This window comes from Monodon monoceros, unplaced genomic scaffold (assembly GCF_005190385.1).
Source record: "Monodon monoceros isolate NGI ecotype Baffin Bay Population unplaced genomic scaffold, NGI_Narwhal_1 Super_Scaffold_12, whole genome shotgun sequence".
Classification (NCBI taxonomy): domain Eukaryota; kingdom Metazoa; phylum Chordata; class Mammalia; order Artiodactyla; family Monodontidae; genus Monodon; species Monodon monoceros.
The window spans coordinates 145737720-145763838 of NW_021703768.1; the positions used below are offsets into that span (position 1 = coordinate 145737720).

Below are 26119 nucleotides of genomic sequence, written 5' to 3' on the forward strand. Positions count from 1 at the left end.
TTTGCCTTCACCATGGCTTTATTTGATTATTATATGTCAATTTCTCAATTTCCTCTTTATTTTTCATTCTTTACTGAAGGAGGATTTATTTATTTCTGTATATTTCCTTAATACGAAAGGATTTTCAGGAACATAGGGAATTAAATACACTTTTCAGATTTTAAGTGGGATAACTTATGAGAATGGAACTGGCTATATACATTTCTTTTTTTTTTTTTAACATCTTTATTGGAGTATAATTGCTTTACAATGGTGTGTTAGTTTCTGCTTTATAACAAAGTGAATCAGTGATACATATACATATGTTCCCATATCTCTTCCCTCTTGTGTCTCCCTCCCTCCCACCCCTCTAGGTGGTCACAAAGCACTGAGCTGATCTCCCTGGGCTATGTGGCTGCTTCCCACTAGCTATCTATTTTACGTTTGGTAGTGTATATATGTCCATGCCACTCTCTCACTTTGCCACAGCTTACACTCCCCCCCCCATATCCTCAAGTCCATTCTCTAGTAGGTCTGTGTCTTTATTCCCGTCTTACACCTAGGTTCTTCATGACATTTTTTTTTTCTTAGATTCCATATATATATGTTAGCATACGGTATTTGTCTTTCTCTTTCTGACTTACTTCACTCTGTATGACAGACTCTAGATCCATCCACCTCACTACAAATAACTCAATTTCGTTTCTTTTTATGGCTGAGTAATATTCCATTGTATATATGGGCCACATCTTCTGTATCCATTCATCCGATGATGGACACTTATGTTGCTTCCATCTCCTGGCTATTGTAAATAGAACTGCAATGAACATTTTGGTACATGACTCATTTTTAATTATGGTTTTCCCAGGGTATATACCCAGTAGTGGGATTGCTGGGTCATATGGTAGTTCTATTTGTAGTTTTTTAAGGAACCTCCATACTGTTCTCCATAGCGGCTGTAGTAATTCACATTCCCACCAGCAGTACAAGAGTATTCCCTTTTCTCCACACCCTCTCCAGCATTTATTGTTTGTAGATATTTTGATGATGGCCATTGTGACCGGTGTGAGATGATATCTCATTGTAGTTTTGATTTGCATTTCTCTAACGATTAATGATGTTGAGCATTCTTTCATGTCTTTGTTGGCAATCTGTATATGGTCTTTGGAGAAATGTCTATTTAGGTTTTCTACCCATTTTTGGATTGCGTTGTTTGTTTCTTTGTTATTGAGCTGCATGAGTTGCTTGTAAATTTTGGAAATTAATCCTTTGTCAGTTGCTTCATTTGCAAGTATTTTCTCTCATTCTGAGGGTTGTCTTTTGGTTTTGTTTATGGTTTCCTTTGCTGTGCAAAAGCTTTTGAGTTTCATTAGGTCCCATTTGTTTATTTTTGTTTTTATTTCCATTTCTCTACAAGGTGGGTCAAAAAGGATCTTGCCATGATTTATGTCATAGAGTGTTCTGCCTATGTTTTCCTCTAAGACTTTGATAGTTTCTCGCCTTACATTTAGGTCTTTAATCCATTTTGAGCTTATTTTTGTGTATGGTGTTAGGGAGTGTTCTGATCTCATACTTTTATATGTACCTGTCCAGTTTTCCTAGCATCCCTTATTGAAGAGGCTGTCCTTTCTCCACTGTACATTCCTGCCTCCTTTATCAAAGATAAGGTGACCATATGTGCATGGGCTTATCTCTGGGCTTTCTATCCTGTTCCATTGATGTATATTTCTGTTTTTGTGGCAGTACCATACTGTCTTGATTACTGTAGCTTTGTAGTATAGTCTGAAGTCAGGGAGCCTGATTCCTTCAGCTCCGTTTTTCTTTCTCAAGATTGCTTTGGCTATTTGGGGTCTTTTGCGTTTCCATACAAATTGTGAAATTTTTTGTTCTAGTTCTGTGAAAAATGCCATTGGTAGTTTGATAGGGATTGCATTGAATCTGTAGATTGCTTTGGGTAGTATAGTCATTTTCACAATGTTGATTCTTCCAATCCAGGAGCATGGTATATCTCTCCATCTATTTGTATCATCTTTAATTTCTTTCATCAGTGTCTTATAGTTTTCTGCATGCACGTCTTTTGTCTCCTTAGGTAGGCTTATTCCTAGGTATTTTCTTCTTTTTGTTGCGATGGTAAATGGGAGTGTTTCCTTAATTTCTCTTTCAGATTTTTCATCATTAGTGTATAGGAATGCAAGAGACTGCTGTGCATTAATTTTGTATCCTGCTACTTTACAGATTCATTGATTAGCTCTAGTAGTTTTCTGGTAGCATCTTTAGGATTCTCTATGTATACTGTCATGTCATCTGCAAACAGTGACAGCTTTACTTCTTTTCTGATATGGATTCCTTTTATTTCCTTTTCTTCTCTGATTGCTGTGGCTAAAACTTCCAAAACTATGTTGAATAATAGTGGTGACAGTGGGCAACCTTGTCTTATTCCTGATCTTAGTGGAAATGGTTTCAGTTTTTCACCATTGAGGACGGTGTTGGCAGTGGCTTTGTCATATATGGCCTTTATTATGTTGAGGAAAGTTCCCTCTATGCCTACTTTCTGGAGGGTTTTTATCATAAATGGGTGTTGAATTTTGTCGAAAGCTTTCTCTGCATCTATTGAGATGATCATATGGTTTTTCTCCTTCAGTTTGTTAATATGGTGTATCACTTTGATTGATTTGCATATACTGAAGAATCCTTGCATTCCTGGAATAAACCCCACTTGATCATGGTGTATGATCCTTTTAATGTGCTGTTGGATGCTGTTTGCTAGTATTTTGTTGAGGATTTTTGCATCTATGTTCATCAGTGATATTGGCCTGTAGTTTTCTTTCTTTGTGACATCTTTCTCTGGTTTTGGTATCAGGGTGATGGTGGCCTTGTAGAATGACTTTGGGAGTGTTCCTCCCTCTGCTGTATTTTGGAAGAGTTGGAGAAGGATAGGTGTTAGCTCTTCTCTAAATGTTTGATAGAATTTGCCTGTGAAGCCATCTGGTGTTGGGCTTTTGTTTGTTGGAAGATTTTTAATCACAGTTTCAATTTCAGTGCTTGTGATTGGTCTGTTCATATTTTCTATTTCTTCCTGATTCAGTCTTGGCAGGTTGTGCATTTCTAAGAATTTGTCCATTTCTTCCAGGTTGTCCATTTTATTGGCATAGAGTTGCTTGTAGTAATCTCTCATGATCTTTTGTATTTCTGCAGTGTCAGTTGTTACTTCTCCTTTTTCATTTCTAATTCTGTTGATTTAAGTCTTCTCCTTTTTTTCTTGCTGAGTCTGGTTAATGGTTTATCAATTTTTTTTATCTTCTCAAAGAACCAGCTTTTAGTTTTATTGATCTTTGCTATCGTTTCCTTTATTTCTTTTTCATTTATTTCTGATCTTATCTTTATGATTTCTTTCCTTCTGCTAACTTTGGGGTTTTTTTGTTCTTCTTTCTCTAATTGCTTTAGATGCAAGGTTAGGTTGTTTATTTGAGATGTTTCCTGTTTCTTAAGGCAGGATTGTATTGCTATAAACTTCCCTCTTAGAACTGCCTTTGCTGCATCCCATAGGTTTTGGGTCGTCGTGTCTCCATTGTCATTTGTTTCTAGGTATTTTTTGATTTCCTCTTTGATTTCTTCAGTGATCGCTTCGTTATTAAGTAGTGTATTGTTTAGCCTCCATGTGTTTGTATTTTTTACAGATCTTTTCCTGTAATTGATATCTAGTCTCATAGCGTTGTGGTCGGAAAAGATACTTGATACAATTTCAATTTTCTTAAATTTACCAAGGCTTGATTTGTGACCCAAGATATGATCTATCCTGGAGAATATTCCATGAGCACTTGAGAAAAATGTGTATTCTGTTGTTTTTGGATGGAATGTCCTATAAATATCAGTTAAGTCCATCTTGTTTAATGTATCATTTAAAGCTTGTGTTTCCTTATTTATTTTCATTTTGGATGATCTGTCCATTGGTGGAAGTGGGGTGTTAAAGTCCCCTACTATGAATGTGTTACTGTCGATTTCCCCTTTTATGGCTGTTAGTATTTGCCTTATGTATTGAGGTGCTCCTATGTTGGGTACATAAATATTTACAATTGTTATGTCTTCTTGGATCGATCCCTTGATCATTATGTAGTGTCCTTCTTTGTCTCTTGTAATAGTCTTTATTTTAAAGTCTATTTTTTCTGATATGAGAATTGCTACTCCGGCTTTCTTTTGATTTCCATTTGCATGGAATATCTTTTTCCATCCCTTCACTTTCAGTCTGTATGTGTCCTTAGGTCTGAAGTGGGTCTCTTGTAGACAGCATATATATGGGTCTTGTTTTTGTATCCATTCAGCCAGTCTGTGTCTTTCGGTGGGAGCATTTAATCCATTTACATTTAAGGTCATTATCGATATGTATGTTCCTGTTCCCATTTTCTTAATTGTTTTGTGTTTGTTATTGTAGGTCTTTTCCTTCTCTTGTGTTTCTTGCCTAGAGAAGTTCCTTTAGCGTTTGTTGTAAAGCTGGTTTGGTGGTGCTGAACTCTCTCAGCTTTTCCTTCTCTGTAAATGTTTTAATTTCTCCATCAAATCTGAATGAGATCCTTGCTGGGTAGAGTAACCTTGGTTGTAGGTTTTTCTCCTTCATCACTTTAAATATGTCCTGCCACTGCTTTCTGGCTTGCAGAGTTTCTGCTGAAAGATCAGCTGTTAACCTTATGGGGATTCCCTTGTGTGTTATTTTTCCCTTGCTGCTTTTAATATGTTTTCTTTGTATTTAATTTTTGACAGTTTGATTAATATGTGTCTTGGTGTGTTTCTCCTTGGATTTATCCTGTATGGGACTCTCTGTGCTTCTTGATCTTGATTAACTATTTCCTTTCCCATACTAGGGAAGTTTTCAACTATAATCTCTTCAAATATTTTCTCAGTCCCTTTCTTTTTCTCTTCTTCTCCTGGGATCCCTATAATTCAAATGTTGGTGCGTTTAATGTTGTCCCAGAAGTCTCTGAGACTGTCCTCAGTTCTTTTCATTCTTTTTTCTTTATTCTGCTCTGCAGTAGTTATTTCCACTATTTTATCTTCCAGGTCACTTATCCGATTTTCTGCCTCAGTTATTCTTCTATCGATCCCTTCTAGATTATTTTTAATTTCATTTATTGTTTTGTTCATCATTGCTTGTTTCCTCTTTAGTTCTTCTAGGTCCTTGTTAAATGTTTCTTGCATTTTCTCTATTCTATTCCCAAGATTTTGGATCATCTTTACTATCATTATTCTGAATTCTTTTTCAGGTAGACTGCCTATTTCCTCTTCATTTGTTAGGTCTGGTGGGTTTTTATCTTGCTCCTTCATCTGCTGTGTGTTTTTCTGTTTTCTCATTTAGCTTATCTTACTGTGTTTGGGGTCTCCTTTTTGCAGGCTGCAGGTTCGTAGATCCCGTTGTTTTTGGTGTCTGTACCCAGTGGCTAAAGTTGGTTCAGTGGGTTGTGTAGGCTTCCTGGTGGAGGGGACTGGTGCCTGTGTTTTGGTGGATGAGGCTGGATCTTGTCTTTCTGGTGGGCAGGTCCATGTCTGGTGGTGTGTTTTGGGGTGTCTGTGGCCTTATTATGATTTTAGGCAGCCTCTCTGCTAATGGGTGGGGTTGTGTTCCTGTCCTGCTAGTTGTTTGGCGTAGGGTGTCCAGCACTGTAGCTTGCTGGTCGTTGAGTGAAGCTGGGTGTTGGTGTTGAGATGGAGATCTCTGGGAGATTTTCGCCGTTTGATATTATGTGGAGCTGGGAGGTCTCTTGTGGACCGGTGTCCTGAAGTTGGCTGTCCCACGTCAGAGGCACAGCGCTGACTCCTGGCTGCAGCACCAAGAGCCTTTCATTCACACGGCTCAGAATAAGAGGGAGAAAAAGTAGAAAGAAATAAAGAAAGAGGATAAAATAAAATAAAGTAAGATAAAATAAAATAAAGTCATTAAAATAAATAATTTTTAAGAAAAGAAATTTTTTTTAAAGAAAAAAAAAACACGGATGGACAGAACCCTAGGACAAATGGTGAGAGCAAAGCTGTACAGACAAAATCTCACACAGAAGCATGCACATACACACTCAGAAAAAGAGGAAAAGGGGAAAAAATAATATATCTTGCTCTCTAAGTCCACCTCCTCAATTCGGGATGATTCATTGTCTATTCAGGTATTCCACAGATGCAGGTACATCAAGTTGATTGTGGAGCTTTTTATCTGCTGCTTCTGAGGCTGCTGGGAGAGATTTCCCTTTCTCTTCTTTGTTCGCACAGCTCCCAGGGGCTCAGCTTTGGATTTGGCCCCGCCTCTGCGTGTAGGTTGCCTGAGGGCGTCTCTTCCCGCCCAGACAGGACGGGGTTAAAGGAGCAGCTGATTTGGGGTCTCTGGCTCACTCAAGCCGGGGGGAGGGAGGGGTACAGAGTGCGGGGCGAGCCTGCGGCGGCAGAGGTCGGCGTGATATTGCACCAGCCTGAGATGCGCCGTGCGTTCTCCCGGGGAAGTTGTCCCTGGATCACAGGACCCTGGCAGTGGTGGGCTGCACAGGCTCCTGGGAGGGGAGGTGTGGATAGTGACCTGTGCTCGCACACAGGCTTCTTGGTGGCAGCAGCAGCAGCCTTAGCGTCTCATGCCCGTCTCTGTGGTCCACGCTGACAGCCGCAGCTCGTGCCCGTCTCTGGAGCTCCTTTAGGCCTTGCTCTTAATCCCCTCTCCTCACGCACCAGGAAACAAAGAGGGAAGAAAAAGTCTCTTGCCTCTTTGGCAGATCCAGACTTTTTCCCAGACTCCCTCCCGGCTAGCCGTGGTGCACTAACCCCCTGCAGACTGTGTTCACTCCACCAACCCCAGTCCTCTCCCTGCGCTCCGACTGGAAGCCCGAGCCTCAGCTCCCAGCCCCGCCCGCCCCGGCGGGTGAGCAGACAATCCTCTCAGGCTGGTGAGTGCCGGTCGGCACCAATCCTCTGTGCGGGAATGTCTCCGCTTTGCCCTCCGCACGCCTGTTGCTGTGCTCTCCTCTGCGGCTCCGAAGCTCCCCCCCTCCGCCACCCGCAGTCTCCGCCCGTGAAGGGGTTTCCTAGTGTGTGGAAACCATTCCTCCTTCACAGCTCCCTCCCACTGGTGCAGGTCCCGTCCCTATTCTTTTGTCTCTGTTTATTCTTTTTTCTTTTGCCCTACCCAGGTACTTGGGGAGTTTCTTGCCTTTTGGGAGGTCTGCGGTCTTCTGCCAGTGCTCAGTGGGTGTTCTGTAGGAGTTGTTTCACGTGTAGATGTATTTCTGATGTATCTGCTGGTGTTGGAGGGTCTCCTGCAGAGGCAGTGGGTGGCTGTGTCTCACCGTGAGGACAAGGACAATGGCAGCAGGAGTTCTGGGAAGCACTCTTTGGCATGAGCCCTCCCAGAGTCTGCCATGAGCCTCACCAAAGAGGCCAGGTGGCTATATACATTTCTAATAGGAGGCAGTTTAATTACAGTTCCAGGATGTTTTTGTTTTCTTTGATATTTGTTTGGAAAGTGAGTGGTAAGGGATGATAGTCAAACTTTGAGTGATTTTCCATTTAAACTCTTTTTAAAAAGTTCTTTAAAAATTATCCTATACATTTACGTATTGTCTTCTAAAAATGCCTTTTATTCATTATCTGTTTTTTTGGTTTTTGTTTGTTTTCTGAGTCACACAGTACTGCTCAGCAGCGGATAGAGGAATAGTTAACCTTCTTGAAATGTTCTCTTTTATTAGTATCTCATTATAAATTAGATGGAGGAGAACTAACATTTTACTTTGTAGCATCTTGTCTTCATGACTGATTCCTTTCTTTAGCAGAGTTCTGAAAATTATTAAATATCCAATACATACAAAAGGGTATTTATATATTTTGAGACATAGTAACTAGCAGTAACAAGCACCATCACATAGCTTAAAGAACAGGTCAATACCAATATCTTTGCTGTTCCCTTTTTCCTACCAGCAAAAAATTACTTGATGTTTGTTCGTTAATTGATGCCTCTTCTTCATAGTTTTACTGCATATGTATGTACTCTGAAAATAATGCATGGTTTTGCATATTTTTGAACCTTATACAAATTGAATCAAAATTATTCTTTTACAACTTGCTTCATTATTTTTTCTCAGTGTTGCATTCATGAGAGTTTGTGTGGATGCTGTAGCTATAGTTCCTTCATTTGTACTGCTGCAGTGCTGTTGTTTGAATATACTACAATTTATTGATGCATTTTCTTGTCAGTGGGTATTTGTGTTTTCTGTTTTCTGCTAATGCAATGAGTGCTGCTGTAAAGATTGTTATATATATTAATTACATAGTCAGCTTCAGTAAGCAATGCCAAACTATATTTTACAAAGTGATTGTACTACTTTATGTCCCACCCACTTTTAGCTAGATCCTCACCAATGGCTCATAATGTTAGACTTTTTGTCAGGCTAGTTGTAATATACCTCATGCATATTTTACTTTTCACTCTCATGATTATTAATGAAGTTTAGTGTTTATGTTTATGTTCTGTCATCGTCAGTGATATATATGTTCATCACTTTTGTTCATTTCCTCCTCACCATTTGGATTATTTTGGTCTTTGATTTTTTTATACTAATGGAGCTCTTTATAATATTTTAACACTAATCCTTCAGTTGTTTGAATTGTAAATATTGCCCTCAAGTTTGTTACCTGTTTTTACGTGTAACTTTAATGTGTCTGTTCTCTTAGTTTTCATATCTAATTTTATTTTAATTAATTCACCCAATCTTTTGAAGAGGTATTATATTTACATTGTCCAGAAAAAAGAAATTAAAATGGGTTCTGGGGCTTCCCTGGTGGCGCAGTGGTTGGGAGTCTGCCTGCCGATGCAGGGGACACGGGCTCGTGCCCCGGTCCGGGAAGATCCCACATGCCGCGGAGCGGCTGGGCCCGTGAGCCATGGCCACTGAGCCTGCGCGTCCGGAGCCTGTGCTCCACGACGGGAGAGGCCACAACAGTGAGAGGCCCGTGTACCACTAAAAAAAAAGGGTTCTGTTCCAGTCCTATAATCTGTCCTACTGTTCTTCACTCTAACAAATAACGATTCTTGTTGGTTCTGCATCTTTCTAAAGTTCCTGTATGCATGTACCATTAGGAATATATAAGTTCTTATCCCCTTTTGTTTACATGGAATGTGGCATACCACACTCACATTTTACTCCTTGCTTTTTCTCATTTAACAGTGTATTTTATAGCTATTCTTAAATCAGTATACAAAGAATACTTAATTTTTATAGATGAATATTTTATTTATTGAATGTATCATAATTTATTTAACTATTCTCTCCATTGTTGAGAATCATTTGAGTTGTTTGCCATCTTCTGCTATTAAAACTAATGCTGTACAGATTAACCTTGTACTTGTCATTTTATATTTATGTGAGTATATCTGTAGGATACATTTCCAGAAGCAGAATTACTGTTGGGTAGAAGGGTTAATGTATTTGTAATTTTTATAAATATTTCCAAATTACTCTCTGTAAGGACTGCACCAATTTACTTGTCCACCAGCAGTCTATGAGAGCTCCATGTTATTGCCTTCACAGGACAGTATTACCAAGCTTTTGAATTTTTGGCAATCCTATAGGTGAAAAATGATTTCTCAGTATAATTTAACATTCTCATATCAATGAGGTTAAGCATTGTTTATTTAAGAGCTATTTGGTCTTCTTTTGTTTTTTTTTTTTTGCAGTATGCAGGCCTCTCACTGCTGTGGCCTCTCCCATTGCGGAGCACAGGCTCCGGACAAGCAGGCCCAGCGGCCATGGCTCACGGGCCACTCCACAGCACGTGGGATCCTCCCGGACTGGGGCACGAACCCGCGTCCCCTGCATCGGCAGGCGGACCCCCAACCACTGCGCCACCAGGGAAGCCCTGGTCTTCTTTTTCTGTAAAAGAATTACTCATTTTTTTGGCTCAGTTTTTTGTTGTTGAGTTATTGGTTCTTTTTTTCTCATTGATTTTTTTTTTCCTCACTGACTTTTAAGAGCTCTTTATATTTTAGAAAAATGAGCCCCTTGTCTGTGTTGAATTGCAAATATCTTTTTTCTTTTTCTTTTTTCTTGAGTATACAGTTTGAATTTAGTAGATACATAGCCATGTAACTACCACCACATTCAAGATAGAGAACCTTAGAAATAATTTTCTCATGCCCTTTGATCCGTTTTCCTAACTCTATATCCAGGTAACCACTGTTTTTTGTCACTATGGTGCATCTCTTTTGGGTTTCTGTGTAAATGAAATCATACAATAGCTAGTCTTTTGTGTTTGACTTTGTTTGCTTAGGATAATGGTTTTGAGATTCAAACATATTGTATATATAAATATTTTGTTCCTTTTTATTGCTGTGTAGTATTCCATAGTATGGCTTTTTCTTTAGTTTGTCTAGCTGTTTACCACTTAATGGATATTTGAGTTATACTTGCAGTTTTTGGCTGTTGTGAATAATGATGTTGTGAACATTTGCAGACAAATCTCTGTATGTACTTAAATTGTCATTTCTCTTGGGTAAATACCAGTGACAGTTTGCTGGGTCATATGAGAAATGTGTGTATAATATTATAAGATACTACTACGCTATTTTACGAAGTGTACCATTTTTCATTCCCATTAAGAATGCTCCACATCTTCATCATCATTTGATACTGTCTTGTTAACTTTAGCCATTCTACTGGGTATCTAGTAGTAGTATCTCATTGTGGTTATATTTTGAATTTCCTTGATAATTAATGAAGTTGTGCTTTTTTGGCCATTCTTATATCTTCCTTTGTGAAATGTCTGTTCACAATTTTTGCCCATTTTTATATTGGGTTGTTTGTTCTTTTGTATATAGTCTTATTATTGAAATTGTAAGTGTTTAATATATTCTGTATACAGTCCCTTTTTCACATACATGTTGCAAATATTTTCTTCCTGTCTGTCGTTTGTCTTTTCAACTGTCTTTCAAAGGGCAGAGTTTTAAATTTTGATGATCTGCCTTTTCAGTTTTTTCTTCATGGCTTATGCTTTTTATATTTAAGAAATCTTCTGTAACTGAAGTCATGAATATGTTCTATATTTTTCTTCTAGAAGTTTAATAGTTTTAGCTATTATGTTTAAGTCTGTGATCCACTTTGGGTTAATTTTTGTGCATGATGTGAGGTAAGGATAAGGTCTCCTCCCCAACCTGTACAGTTATCAAGTTGTTCTAGCACCATCTTTTTTCCTATTGAATTATCATGTACCTTTGTCAAAAATCAGTTGGCCATAAAAGGCTAGGGTCTGTTACTAGACTCTATTCTGTACCATTGATCTAAATGTCTATCCTTATGCCAATATTATACTGTCTTGGTTACTATAACTTTATAAGTCTTGAAATCAGGTAATTTAAGTCTTTCAGTCTTGTTCTTCTTTCTCAAAATAGTTTTGTGTTCTACATCTTTTGCTTTTCTGTATTAATTTTAGCATCAACTTGTCAGTTTCTTTAAAAAAAAACTCATTAGCGTTTTGATTGAGGTTGCCTCAATCTATATATCAGCTTGGTCCATCTTAATATCCAGTTGATGGACATGGTATATTGCTCCACTTATGTAGGTGTTTTAAAATTTTCTTTGCAATGTTTTATTGTTTTCAGTTCATAGGTATTAAAAATCTTTCACAAAATTTATTCCTATATATTTTGGTGCTATTGTAAATTTTGATTATTCTTTGCTATTTTATATAAGACCAGAATTGATTTTTGTCTTTGTGTCCTGTGATTTTGCTGAATTTACTTATTAGTTCTAATAGCTTTTTTTGTAGATTCTTTAGGATTGTTTTATATGATCATGTCACCTAAAATAAAGACAGTTTTATGTCTTGTCTTCATGCCTTTTATTTCTTTTTCTTTCCTTATTCCACTGGTAGGACCTTTAGTACAATGTTGAACAAAAGCGGTAAGAATGGATATTCTGGCCTTGTTTCTGTTTATACATAGAAAGCATTGAGCCTTTTACCATTGGTAATAAATTTGATGAGGTTCCCTTCTGTTTCTCAGGCTATTTATAATGAGTGGGGCATTGATTTCTTTGAGTGCTTTTTTATGTACCTACTCAAATGACCTTTGTTTAATTTTTTATTTTACTAATATAATGAATTATATTGGTTGATTTTTCTTTTAAACCAGCTTTCCATTCCTAGGATAAATCCTGCTTGGTTATGATACTGTTCCTTTATATAGTGTTAGATTCAGTTTGCAAAAATTTTATTTTACATTGATGTTCGTGAAGGATATTTGTCTGTAGTTTTCTTTTTTTGTGATGACTTTGCTTTTGGTAACAGGATAATACTGGCCTCATAAAATGAGTCAAGAAGTGTTTCTTCCCCCTTCTTTACTTTCTGAAAGAGTTTGTGTTGTATTGGTATTATTTCTTTCTTAAGCGTTTGATAGGATTCATCAGTGAAGCCAGTGAAGCCAGCGGGGCTGGAGGGTTTATTGTTATGAATGAAATTTTGTTAATTGGTATAGGACTATTCAAATGTTCTCTTTCACCTGGGGTCAAATTAGTCATTTGTGTCTTTCAAGGAATTGGTCCTATTTTTAAATTTACTGGAATAAAGTTATTTCTAATATTTCATTATTATTCTTTTAATGTCTGTAGGAGCTGAAGTGATGTCTTTTCTTTCATTCTTCCTATTTTAAGAATTGAAGTATACTTGCCACATAATATATTATTTTCAGATGTACAACAGTAATTTGGTATTTGTATATATTAGGAAATGATCAGCACAAAAAGTCTAGTTAACATCCATCACTATACATAGTTACACATTATTTTTCTTGTGATGAGGACTTTTGAGATCTACTATTTTAGCAACTTTCAAATATGCAATACAGCATTATTAACTATAGTCACCATGCTGTACATTACATCCCCATGACATTTATTTTATAACTGGAAGTTTGTACCTTTTGACCCCCCTTCATTTGATAATTTTTGCCCTTTTTCTTTTTTTCCCGATAGACTAACTAGATATTTATCAACTTTGTTAATCTTTTCAAGAAATCAACTTTTAGTTTCACTGATTTTCTTTTTTGTTTGTTCATTTTTTATTTCATAAGTTTTTTTGGGGGGCTTTATTATTTTCTGCCTTATACTTGATTTTATTTGGTCTTTTTTTCTAATTTTGGATGGAGACATCACATCTTTAATTTTTAGATTTTTTTGTATTCTAATAAAAACATTTAAAGCTATAAATTCTGCTTTGAGCATTGCTTTAGCTGCATATCATGAATTTTGATCTTTTATTTTCATTATCATTTAGTTAAAATTATTTTCTAATCTGTTATTTCTTTGTTAGTTTATGGATTATTCGAAGTATGCTTTTATTTCCAAATATTTGGGGCTTTCCTAGTTGTCTTATTGTTTCTGATTTCTATTTTAATTCTACCTTGGGCAAATATCATTTTGTATGATTTCAGACTTTAAGTTTATTGAGACTTGTTTTATGACCCAGCATATGGTCTCTCCTGACAGACAGACCATGTACACTTGAAAAGAATATGTATTTTACCATAGCCATAGTTGGGTATAGTAGTATGTAAATAGAAATTAAGTCAAGATGATTAATAGTATTGTACAGATATTCTTTTTTTTTACTGATTTTTTTCTGTTTGTTATTTTTGGGGCCTATTTCTGTTATTTACAGAGAAAGAGGTATTAAATCTCCAAATATGATTGTGGAATAGTCTATACTACTTTTTATTTTTTTAATTAAAAAATTTTTTAAATTTTTGGCTGTGTTGGGTCTTCATTGCTGTGCGTGAGCTTTCTCTAGTTCTGGTGGCTTCTTTTGTTGCAGAGCACAGACTCTAGGCACACAGGCTTCAGTAGTTGCAGCACGCAGGCTCAATAGTTGTGGTATGCAGGCCCTAGAGCGCACGGGTTTCAGTAGTTGTGGCTTGCGGGCTCAATAGTTGTGGCTCGCAGGCTCTAGAGCACAGGCTCGGTAGTTGTGGCACACAGGCTTAGTTGCTCCGCGGCATGTGGGATCTTCCTGGACCAGGCATCGAGCCCGTGTCCCTTGCACTGGCAGGTGGATTCTTAACCACTGCACCACCAGGGAAGTCCCATATACTACTTTTAATTTTCAATTTTTGCTTCATTTAGACATTTATAATTTTTTGTCTTCCTTGTTAATTGATCCTTTTATCTTAAAATCTACTGCATTTGTTATTACTGTAGCCAGTGCCATCTTATACTTTCTGTTTACGTGGGATATCCTTCACCATCCATTTACTTCCAGTCTGTCTGTGTCTTTATTTTTAAAGCGTGTCTCTTGTAGACAGTGTATAGTTCTTCCTTTAAAAAAAAATCACTGCTGACCATCTCTGTCCTTTAATTGAAATGTTTGGCCCATCTACTAAATGGGGTGGAGGAAGACTATCAACTCAATACCATTTAAACTGCTTCCTTAGAATAAGGTTTTTCATATCACACTGGTAGTCTGTATTTAGGCCTCGCTGTGTGAGGTCTGAATTGAGGGATTTTTCCTTCTTTCCTGTGACTAACATGGAAGTCAAGTTAGACAATTTTCTGTTTTGTCTTTCTTTGTCTAGGGCAGACAGTTCACTTTCTTGCTAAGGGTGTAAGAGTTTCTTGTTGGAGTCCTCTTATTGGGCATGCCCTAGGCTTTGTCCTTTGTCCTTCAAACAAGAAGCTCAAGTTCTCTAGTTGTTTTTATGCCTATATCTCTCAGTTTCAGCCCAGACATCTATTTTTGCCTTTGTGGATTTATTTTACTTTCTTACCAACTCAGTAATATATCAGGTGCCTTTGTGCAAATTAGAAAAAGCACCCAGGCAAGTATAGTATGCTACTATGGTGAGTAGAGTACAGGCTGGATTTCAGTCCCCACTTGTCCCTTCAGTCCTTTTTGTAGATATGTGGTTGCCCTGTAAGCCTGTCTTATAGTGTTTTGGGGTTTTTTTGCCTGATGACACAATGGCAGCCTTATATAATATCTTTTCTGATTCATTTTTTATATTAATTCAGATTATGTTATAATTTGGTTCATGTTTAACCAACTACCTATAAAAATCACATTTTTTGTTTTTGGTTTTATATCACAATTAGTGTTTGCTTCTTTAAAAGTAAAGAATTAGTAGTAACTTTCACTTCAGTGTGGTCAACTACATGCTCTGAAAGGCCTTTGAGCTGCAGTCAGATCCTGCATTGCTTGGCTTGAAATAAGTATGTGAAATTGCTGAGGTTCCTACTCCTCCAGTCTGCTCTCCTCCACTTCTCTGTCCCTCTTTCTTCTGACTACTTCCCCCTCAAAAAATGAACTTTAACCAGAATGAACTGGTGGGTAGCAAACAAGGGCAAAAAAGCCAGTGTTGCCTTTAGAGGCAAATTATCAATGATTAAATTGGTGGCAAACCCTTAAGCTAGTAGCAAAGTCAGTGTACTGAACTTGGGATTCTTATATTAAGTTGGGCCCTTGAGAGGGGATATAGTGGTCTGAAACTGGTAGATCCCCTTGCCTTCCAGCAAAAAAGTAAATTAAAATCTTCTTTAAAGAATAGCAACCATACTTTAGTGCCTTAAGAATCCTGCAGATAAAGAGCAGTCAATTAACTCTTCATGACTTAAAAAATAACCAGCACGCAAACAACAAAACAAGGTACCATGACTGAGCACTAACAAAAACAGTGAATGGTTTATTTGATTTAGATCTCCTCAAGGACTTAAGATACTGGAATTTTATAGGAATATAAAATAATTATGTATGAAATGTTTAAAGGAAAAAGTTAGAACTACAGATGAGCAAACAAGAGAATGAAAAATGACCAGGCAGATTGAAGAAGACTCAAATGAAACTTATTATTGAAAAAAATATTTTTTGTGATCTAAAATTTAATGAATTTGTTAAACAGTAAATTAGAGCCTGCTGAGGAAAGAATTAGAAAATTGGCAGTTAGATTTGAAGAAATTTTTAGGAATGTGGGGAAACAAGGAAAGTAACTTTTTAAAAAAAAAAAAAAAACTGGTGAAGGATTTATTTTTTAATTTTTTTGGCCGCACCTCACGGCACGTGGGAATCTTTGTTCCCCGACCAGGCATTAAACCTGTGCCCTCTGGAAGTGGAAGCATGGAACCTTAACCACTGAACCACCAGGCAAGTCAAAAGTAGCTATTAAAAGAGAAGTTAAAAGATGGAATGAAGAGGTCAGATATGTCAAGTTGGATCCCAGAAGACAGAATAGAGAGAATGGAACAGAAGCAATAATGGAAAACATTCTTTCTGAGAATTTTTTAGAATTAATGAAAGACATGCATCTGTCAATACAGCAAATCCAAAATGTACCAGTCAAAAAAACCAGCAGTTTAGTCAAACTGTGTAGCTCCGAAGACAGAAAATCTCTAAAGCAGCTTAAAGAGTGTAAAATAGACCGAAAAACTCACTTCTCAACAGTAAAAATGTAAGCCAGAAGATTGTGGAATATTATTCTCAAAAAATTGAGTCAAAGTAATGGCCATCGTATAACTGTATGTCAGCAAAAGTATCTTTCATGAGCAAAGATACTGAAACCACTTCTGGACAAGTGAAAACAGAATTTTTATTACCAGTAGATCTTTACTGAGGTTCTTTATTAAAAGTTTTCATTAAACGTTCTAAAGATTATTTTTCAGGAAGAAGGGACATGATTCCATGAGGAAGGAAAGGAACACACAGAAATTGGTAAACACACAAATCTTAACAAACATAGCCTTATATTTTTAAAAAAGTTATTGTTTTTAACTTGTGAAATTAAAAAAGAAACTACCATAAACAGTAGTACATGAGAGAGGGATGTGATAAGAATTAAAATTGTCTTAATGCCTTGTTTTATTTTGGAAGAGAATTAAGATGGTAAAATTTCAAGAGTAACAAAAGTGTAAGACATGTGATTAACTTCCATTACACAGTAGAGGAAAAATAATGAAATAGGTAAACAAGGAAACTCAGTGTTTTAAAAAGCCAAGAAAAGAGAGACAAAAAGAAAGACAGTAATAGAAAATAAAATAGTAGGAGCATTCCACATACATTATTAATCTAATAAACATAAATGAATTAAATTTACAATTAAGCCAGATTATAAAGTTGAATATTTTAAAAAATATTCCAGTGAGCCAAATGCCCATTATAAGAGACATACTCAGGGCTTCCCTGGTGGCACAGTGGTTGAGATTCCACCTGCCAATGCAGGGGACACGGGTTCGTGCCCCAGTCTGGGAGGATCCCACATGCCACAGAGCAGCTGGGCCCGTGAGCCATGGCTGCTGAGCCTGCGCATCCGGAGCCTGTGCTCCGCAACAGGAGAGGCCGCAACAGTGAGAGGCCCGTGTACCGCAAAAAAAAAAAAAAAAGACATACTCAAAACTTTAAAACATAGAAAGTTGAAAGATAAAAAAAAATGTGCTGTGTAAATATGAACCTAAAGGAAGTTGGGGTAGTTATATTAATATCAAACAAGACTGTAAGATAAAAAGCATTACTAAAACTGGAGATAATCATTTGTATACTAAGAAGGTACAACAATTTCAAATATCTAGTACCTTGAAATAGTCTCAAAACATCAAGCAAAGAATGGTGATCCTGTGGGAGAAATCGACATATGTACCATTATAATGAGGAGTTGCAGTACATTTCTGCAAATTATTGTTGATAAATTAGATATGGAAATCAAAAGGATTTGAACAATATAATTAACAGACTTTATTGAATTGATGTATATAAAATGCTGAAACCAACAATTAGAAAATATTAATAGGACATGTGGCATGTTTTTAAAAGAATTGACCAAGAAGAACAAAGCTAGAGGCATCATGCTTCTTGTCTCTAAACTATATTACAAAGCTATAGTGATCAAAACAGTACGGCATTGGCATAGAAACAGATACATAAATCAGTGGAACAGTATAGAGAGCCCAGAAATATACCCATGTCCACATGGTCAGTTAATTTATGACATAGAGCTAAGAATATACAATGGGGAAAGGACAGTCTCTTCAATAAATGGTGTTAGGAAAACTATATAGACACATGCAAAAGAATGAAACTGGACCCCTATCTTACACCATACACAAAAATAACACCATACACAAAAATAACTCAAATCGAAAAGACTTGAACATAAGACCTGAAACCATAAAACACCTAGAAGAAAACATAGGTAGTAAGCTTCTAGACATTGGTCTTCGCTGTGATTTTTTGGACTTGACACCAAACGCAAAGGCAACAAAAACAAAAATAAGTAAGTGGTAAGTGGGACTACATCAAACTAAAAAGTTTCTGCACAGCAAAGGAAACCATCAACAAAGTGAAACGGCAACCTACCAAATATGAGAAAATATTTGTAAGTCACATATCTGATAAAGGGCAAATATCTAAAATATGTAAAGAACTCACAGAGCTCAATAGCAAAAAAATAAACAGCCCAATTAAAAAATGAGCGGGGGATCTGAATAGATATGTTTCCAAAGAAGACATATGAATGGCTTTCAGGTACGTGAAAAGGTGCTGAACATCACTGATTCTCAGGGAAATGCAAATCAAAACCACCATGAGATATCACCTCACACCTATTAGAATAGCTATTATCTTAAAGACAAGATATAACAACTGTTTGCAAGAATGTGGAGAAAAGGGAACCCTGTGCACTGTTGGTGGGAATGTAAATTGGTATAGCCAATATGGAAAACAATATGGAGGGTCCTCAGAAAGTTAAAAACAGAACTACCAGATGATCTAGCAATTCCACTTCTAAGTATTTGAAGAAAATGAAAATACTAACTCAAAAGGATATCTACACCCCCATGTTCATTGCAGCCTTGTTTACAATAGTCAAGACATTGAAGCAACCTAAGTATCCATTGCTGGAGGAGTGGATAAAGAAAATATGTGGGGTGTGTGTGTGTGTGTACACATAAACATATGTATGTAAAATTATTATACATTATATATATAGTATATAAGGAATATTATTCAATCATAAAAAAGAATGACATCTTGCCATTTATGACAACACGGATTGACCTTGAGAGCATTTTAAGTGAACTAAGAGAAAGACAAATACTGTATGATTTCATTGTATGTGGAATCTGAAAAACAAAACAAAACAAACTTGTAGATACAGAGAACAGGTTGGTGGTTGCTGTGGTAGTGTTGGGGAGTGGGTAAAATGGGTAAAGATGGTCAAAAGGTATAAACTTCCAGTTATAAAATAAATAAATAATGAAGATGTAATATACACCATGGAAACTATAATTAATAATACTGTATTGCATATTTGAAAGTTGCTGAGAGTAGATTTTGAAAGTTCTCACCACAAGAAAATAAAATTTGTGACTGTGTGGTGGTGGATGTTAACTAGACTTATTGTGGTGATCATTTCCCAATACATACAAATATCAAATCATTTTGTTGTATACCTGAAACTAATATGTTATATTTCAATTATATCTCAGTTTTAAAAAATTAACCAAATATTAGTACATAAAGCAAGTCTCAACAAATTTCAATGACAGTATCATAGAGTCCAGATTTTCTTACCAATTTGCGATTAAATTAAAACCAACCTGTAAAAATAACAAATTCCATAAAGTTGGTAATTTTATAAACATACTTCTAAGTAATTATGGAGTAAAAGAAGAAGTCTTAAGGAAATTAAAAAACAAAGAAAAGTGGAAATACAATATGTTTGGAATTCAGTAGGAAATTTATTTCACAAAAACAAGAAAGGCTGAAATGTGACTTAAGCATCCAAGTTGAGAGGTTGGAATGAGAGGAGCAGATCAAACCCAAAGAAAGGAGAAAGAAGGAAACAAAGAGCAGAAATTAAGGAACTAAACAACAAAGATTCAGTAATATCAAAAAAATCAAGAGTTAATTCTTTAAAAGTACTAATAAAATTGACAAACCTCTCATGAGATAAGAAGAAAAGAGAATTCACAAATAACATTAGGATCAAGAGGGGAAATACAATTACAGATACAGCAGAGGTTTAAAAGATAAAATTATACATAGTATTTTTTGAAGTCAACAAATTAGAAAACTCGAAATTAGTAAATTCCTAGAAAAATAACTTAAAATCAACACAAGATTTTTTTTAAAAAATACCAGAAGTCGAAGAAGATATTTGCAACACATACACACACACTAACCCAAGCAAGGATCTAGAAGAACCTGGAAATAAATCCTAGAAATCAATAAAACAAGCAATTCTTTAGGGAAATGATCAATAGATACAAATAAGCATGTCACTACTCATAAGAGAAAGGGAAATCAAGGCACATGAGATACCATTTTACTTCCAGTAGATTGGCAAAAGTAAATCTTACAGGAGAATGTAGATCAAAGGGAATTTTTACATCCTTCTGGTAGGAATATAAAGTATAGTCACTTGGAAATAGACTGGAAATCACTTTGGTGTTATCTTGAAAAGTGGAACATTTTAATACCTTCTGACCTGGCACTTCCACTCTTAGATATGTCCTTTAGAAGAGCTCTTCTAAACAAGAGGACGTGGCGTGAGAATGTTCATAGCCTTAATGTTATTAAAGGCAAAAAAATGGAAAAAGCTCAAATGTCCATCAACATGAAAATGGATAAACAGATCATAATATAGTTATACAATGGAGTATTATATAACATAAAAAAATGAACTACAGATATACTTAAAGATGAATTTCAGAAATAATTAGTGGGGGAAAAAAAACAATTTTCAGAAAGCTATATATAGTATGAAACGCTTAATAAAGCCCCAAAACAAGTGAGACTAAAAATATATAGCTTAAGAATATATCTGTAAGTGATAAAACAAAAAGATGTCAAGAAAATAGTAAGCATCAAATGCAGTCATGGTTACTTCTGGGGTGCAAGGTAAGGGGGGAAGCTAGGTTCGGGGTATGGAGGTAGGTGTGACAGTATTGGTAATGCCTTGGTTGTTAAATTGGATGGGGGGGGTCACAGGAGTTTGTTTTATCATACAGTCATCCCCCTGTATCTGAGGTTTCTGCACTTGCTAATTCAACCAACCACAGAAAATATTCCCCCCCAAAATAAAATTCCAGAAAGTTCCAAAAAGCCAAACTTGAATTTGCCATGTGCCAGCAACTGTTTACTTAGCATTTACATTGTATTTACAACTCTTTACCTAGACTTTACATTGTATTAGGTTTATAAGTAATCTAGAGATGATTTAAAGCATATGGAGGTTACGAATAGGTTGTATGCAAATACCGTGCCATTTTATATAAGGGACTTGAGCATCTGCAGATTTTTGTATCCATAGGGATCCTGGAAATAATCCCCTGTGGATACTGAGGGAAGACTGTACTTTACATACATTACATATATTCTTTCATATGTATCAAATATTAGTTACAGTGTAAAAAGATTCAGTTGTAAAATCAAACACTTGTTTTCCTACAAAAGGGTTATTGGAAGAAAGTATAGCTGTTCTAAGATACATGAATGGAATTAACTGAAATGTAATCATTTATTGGTATTAAATAGGCCTATCTATTGAATAAAATGTCAGACATGTTTCTTTTTTGTTTTGGGGGTTTTTTTTGGACTGCGTTGGGTCTTCATTGCTGCGCGCAGGCTTTCTCTAGTTGTGGCTAGCGGGGGCTGCTCTTCGCTGCGGTGCATGGGCTTCTCATTGGGGTGGCCTGTCTTGTTGTGGAGCATGGGCTCTAGGTGTGCGGGCTTCAGTAGTTGTGGCGCATAGGCCCAGCAGCTGTGGCTCATGGGCTCTAGAGCGCAGGTTCAGCAATTGTGGCGCACAGGCTCAGTTGCTCTGCGGCATGTGGGATCTTCCTGGACCAGGGCTCGAACCCATGTACCCTGCATTGGCAGGCGGATTCTTAACCACTGTGCCACCAGGGAAGCCCCAGACCTGATTCTTGACTAATACAAATTCAGGGAGTTTTTGTAGTTGTAGTTTTAATAAAACATCATTTCAGAGTTTCTAATATAATGCCTGATACATGGAAATGTTTAATAGATATTTTTTTCCTTTCTTCTAGTCAAAAGGTTAGTGAGAAGGAGTCTGTCTGCCCTTTAAAAATATCTGTGGTCTATTCAGAAATAATTGTTTTATATTATGAAAAGTGCCTAGTGTGGTTCTAGTTTGTACTGCTGTGTATGGTAGTGTTCAATTTCTTTTGTGTAAAGACTTCAGTTAGTGTTGAACAAAGAAAATTATATGCTCTCGTTATGTGTGCTTTAATTTAGATGCTTAATGGCTTTTAATGTTACAAAATAAGTTTATTATTATATTATAATCTCACTTGTATTATATTGTCTTGCTCTTCCATATTCGTGGTGATATGGTCATGGTTTACGAAAACAATAATCCCTAAGAAATAAATAGATCATTAACAATAGTTAACGATTACTTGTGATCTAGGGTAATGACTGATTTCTTTGGGATTATTGCAGTTATAAACCATAATTACAGATTATTACAGCAATAATTATTTTGTTAAAGGAAAAAATATTCTGTTCTTGAACAGCTGCTGAACAAATGCCCTGAACATTTCAGAATAAATCGAAAAATGAAAAACTATAATGGAAATGTAATCTAAGATGAGAATTTTTAAATAAAATTATAGATATGAAACTCATGTATAGGATATTTAAATTTCTAAATGCAATTTAGATTTATGGCTTTACATGGTTCTTTAAACTTTGTGGATATAATTCCATAACCAATGTAACTTTTTAACATCTATTATTCTAAATGCTGTAACTCTAATATTCTAGAGTTTTAGGGTAAGGTTTAATGTGTTTGAGAAATATCACTCATTCAGTGAAATAGGAAAATTGTATTTGATAGATTAATTAAAATGCCTTTATATTTCATTGCATTGTTCATTTCTAACACTAATCCTAATTTTTTCAGTTAGTAGTTGTTAATTTTTAGGGTTAAAAATTCCTGCTTTTTTGTCTCATACAATAGAAATCACTGCTTTCTAAAACAGGGAAAGAGTAAATATACATCCTACTTCTCTCTGAGTAAACTTCCATTCAAAATTTACCATAATTTTAGAAAAAATGCTCACAGTTGATCACATGCTATCTTTGCATAGCATTCTTTGATATCAAAGCCTTAATTTCAAGGTCACAAAATAAAATGAATTAAAGAATAAAAAATTAAAATTTGAGAAATTCTTGTCCTATATTTAGTATTTATTATTAGACAGTGATACTTATCACAGTGAATGAAAAAATCATCTTTTCAATTTTCTCTCTCTCACCAGGTTCAACCTGTTGAGCATAGGGTCTCTTTCTCCCTTCTCACCCTGCCTTATACATATTTAGTTATATCCCAGTGGACAGAACATGGCACATAGTAGATATTCAGCAAATGAATTTTCTGAAAATTCTTGAGAGTTTTTTTCAGTTCAGGGTTTTTGTTTGTAGACACAGCTAACTGTAAGTAGCTTTAATTGCGAAAAGCCTCTTTGGTAGAGAGGGAAGAACTTAAAAATTCTTAAATATTGTGTGACTTCATTTTCTTGAGCAGCTTGAAAGTAAAACTTAGAATGGACATATAAATATTCCATATTGATATGTTTTATGGCTTTTGTAGCTATGATATAGAAGAACTAAAAACAGTATAGCTATTTAATAATAATAATAATAATAGTCAACATTTAGTCAGCCCTTGTAGCAGGAATTATTATGAGTACTTTACATGCAGAATACCATTCAGTGCTGTCAGAAGCCTACGAGCCAATTATTATTAGCATTTCATATTTATAAATGAGGAAATTAAAGCCAAAAAGATTGAGTAACAAGCATAATAAATAGTAGAGGCAGAATTTGAATCCAAGTTGTGCTCTTGGTGGCTAAATTGTATTGCCTCCATTTTTAAATATTGATCTTCCAACAGAGAAATATAAAAGTTACATATATAATCAGTGTCTGTTTTCAAGATGGCTTGTTTTATGAAGAGCTAGTAGGCAGATGTTTCTACATTTACATTAGTTATAAACTCCAAAAGTAAGTTTGCTTATTTTAAATTCAGCTATTCAACAAATGTTAGTTTCACGTGTCACATATACTTGGTTTTAGGGTGGCTGGTTTGGGAATCAAAAGAAGTGTGAATGCCCTAGAAATGATCCCAAAGGGAGATGCAGTCTCATGTGTAGCAAAAATCTGGGAGACAGGTGGAGAACAGTCAGGATTAGGAATTAAAATGTATTAAATAAACACTTAAGAGGTTGTTGGATCATCAAGGTCTGTCTAGCTGATTGACCACTGTGTTGTTCAAGTATTTTAATCAGTCTTGAGAGGAAGTGGTACATATCTCATAAGGGTATGAGAATGGACTCTTGGAAATCCATTGCCTATATTTGAATCATATACTTCTTAATAGGGATTTGTGACACTAAATAAATATAGGTACAGGTAATACATATAATGTTTAAAATAGTACTTAGTGCATGTTAAGTACTATTTAAATGTTTGCTATTATTTTTAGTAATAGTGAAGCTTACTTTAAGCAAAATTAGTATCTAAGAATCTAAATAGATAAAATATATAAAGAAGGTTATTATTTAGATTTAAATAATATTTTTCATTTTGAGAAATAATTTGTAGTAAGATATTTTTAAAATAATGACTCTCATAGGGCAGGTAAGTTATTATACTACATTCACCAAAGATTATGGTCACAATGTTTTAGATTCATATCAATTGTATAAAATGTGTATGCCCCACACACATTGGAGCACAATCTATTGATGATAACCTTTGTAAGATTCTGAGATATACAGTCGATTCTCCTTCTTTGGTATTTAATGTTCTATAAAGTTTCTGTGAACACTGAATTAGCAAATATTAAACCATTGCTCCTAGGGGAAATACAGTTTGGGTTCCTGCAGGCTTCTGGTCACATTTTCATCGACTGATCAGCATATAACCCTGTGTTATGTATTCCTGCTTAAAGATAATTTACATTAATATATATCATTGATTCGTTAACATTGAACTCACAGCCAACAGCACTACAGCCCATGCCTGGACGAAGCTTAACACATGTTATTTTCTCTACAAGGTACATAATAGCTTTTTTTTTTCACTTAGGAACACTAGGCAACACATTAGCACTATTCTTAATTGACTATTTTAAAGAGTAAAATTATAAACAAGGAGCACAAAAGTGAAAAAACAATGTGATACCAAAAAGATACCAAAAAGGGATACTTTATAGAATGAGAGATGAAACAAGAAAGCAGATTGTTGCTTTGTTTTACCTGATCTTGGAATGTGAACATTGGGCAACTTAAATTATTTGCTGTTCTGCATCTGTCCATGAATGACCACAAGTATTGATTTGGGCGATTACAAATAAATTTTACCACGTGGATGAATTTGCAAATAGCAGGATAGACTAGATCATACCTTGCATTGAATGTGCTTTAAGAAGCTGCTTTTATTTAAGCAAGAGAAATGTAACTACCATTAACATTCGTTTTTAATAACAACTCTACATTATAATGTTTACTAAATTGATAATAAGCTGTTAACTTCTTCTTGCCTGGTTCATGCTGTATTTTCTATGTAATGATTTCTTAATTCAATAACCCATGTCTATTTGATAACTTATGTATGCCAGGCACTGTTTCAGGCTCTGGATATGCAATAGACAACCAAACAGAAAAAATAACAGCTGTCATGCAGTGTACATTCTATTGGAATAGACAAGTAACAAAGCAAGATAAATAATAAAGTATATATTATGTTAGAAAGTGATAAGTAAAATTTAAAAAAATAATGAATCAGGAAAGGTGGATATGAAATGTTGGCAGATTGTATTCTGGTTATCTTTTGCCCAAAACTTAGTGGTTTATCAAATAACAATTTTATTCTTATCTCTCAGTGTTCTCTGGGATTGATAAGTTTCAACTGGATGGTTCTCCTTTGCTGTCTTTCAGGCGTTGTAATCAGGTGACAGCTGCAGCTGGCATCACCTGAATGATTCTTTACTCACAAGTCTGTTCTCTTTGCTGGAATGTTTGATGAATGGGCTATAGTTGGGCATTTCTCTCTCCATGTAGTCTCTCTACATGGCTAGCCTTTAGGTCTCAGGGTATGTGGTCTTCTTACATGGTGAATGGCT

The 26119-nt window shown here is 35.7% G+C and overlaps 1 protein-coding gene across 2 annotated transcripts in view; it reads left to right on the forward strand.

Moving 5' to 3' along the window:
• The window catches only part of RANBP17 (RAN binding protein 17), a 316163-nt gene that overhangs the window by 43266 nt on the left and 246778 nt on the right, over positions 1–26119 (forward strand). The gene's annotated exons all lie outside the window — the stretch shown is intronic.